This window comes from Kryptolebias marmoratus, linkage group LG11 (assembly GCF_001649575.2).
Source record: "Kryptolebias marmoratus isolate JLee-2015 linkage group LG11, ASM164957v2, whole genome shotgun sequence".
NCBI classification, from domain to species: Eukaryota; Metazoa; Chordata; class Actinopteri; order Cyprinodontiformes; family Rivulidae; genus Kryptolebias; species Kryptolebias marmoratus.
Window position 1 is genome coordinate 13,375,295 of NC_051440.1, and position 1,549 is coordinate 13,376,843.

The following is a 1,549-nucleotide window of genomic DNA, read 5'->3' on the forward strand; positions in this document are numbered from 1 at the left end:
GGGGGGGGGGGGGCAGCGTTCCTAGATGTTCTCTTCCACTTGGGGAAAAAATGTCAGACTTCTTTAAAACTTGCTACAAACCGGGTCTGTAGAAAAACATGGTGAAGCCGTTAGCGAGATTAATAGGCGTGATGCACATTTATATTTGCTTTTCCTAAAATTGTAGGCTCTGTGTTACGTAAGTGTGCTTTAAATTACTTAGCGCAAAGTATAAGGGGAGCTATGATTGGTTGGTTGTTTCAAAGTCCCATTAAAAAAAAACAAAAAAACCCACAGGCTGGGACAACCACAGCCATGCAGGCCCAAAAATATGTATCAGAGTTTGGCTGCAACTCCCTGCATCGAGGAGCTGTTGCCTCACAGTCTGAAGCAGAAGGTCTGCCAGTAAAGCGGCTCGGTTGAAGCCAACATTAGAGAGATTTCTTCATTTATATTAAAACTCCTCATGCAGAAAATGAAACAAACAACAAAGGATGTGTTTCTAACAAGCTCTGCACCAAATTAAAGGCCTCATTAAAAGAATGCATGTCACCTGCCACCTTTTGTGCCAAAGTTACGTTGAGGCGTGATGGATCTCATAGCTGTTCTGGTCAGTGTCGTGCTTGCAGAATGTGTTGTGAGTTACTGTCAGCTACCACCACCCCCGACTGTAGCTCAGTCTATGTAAAATTCACTGACGTACAAGCATTTCTGTGTAGGATAAAGTTGATTAGCTGAATTTGTGAGCCTTCAAAAATTAACCAGCTGCAGATGTACAGCAAATGCTTACTTTCTGAGACGTTTGCTGAAAAATCGTCCGGTGGCTCGTGAGATATTTTGCTAACAGACGGTCACAGGGGTTTCGAGCAACGATGCCACGCAATGCTTTGCTCCCGGTGTACTCGAAGGACAGTATTCGGTGAACAACACGCCAAGTTTTTTTGCTCAGTCTCATGTAAAAATGGCTGAGTTATAACCATTTTTTCCGTTTTCTGTGGCAGCCATCTTGAACTTGGTAGCGTCCAAAAGTTAAATCAGTTGTAGGTGTAGTGTAGGTTCGATCAAACAGGAACTCTGCTCGTAAAGAGAGCAAAAAAAAAGGCAGCTTAGACTGGAGAAACCAAACAGTGTCACTCTCCTGTGCACTTACAGTCAGTGAAGACCCGGGTTGACTCAGGTTTTAAGATGTCACGAGCTGTATGCAAACAAAGTACAACAGTCTTTACTGTAATCCCCCCCCTTTTTTTTGAAGTTATGTTCCGCGTGTGATAGGCCGAACACGCCAATTCAGGTTTTTCAAACGTTTAATAAACCTGCCACAATGAGAACCACATTGCTCCTCTGATTTGAGTTTGGGAGGCGGCGACGACTGAGCCTAAGGGCATGTTAGTGTGTGCGCTCACACTGTGGCATTCTTTTAACCTCTGTGGAAACTCACTAAAATAAATCCTTTGCATACGTCAGAGAGGCTCCTGCGCACCCTGTAATTACAGGCGGGAGGGTGGGATCTGCAGCAGAGGAGCATCAGGACCGGGCTGCTTTTGGCTCCTGGAAAAAAAAAAAAAAAAAA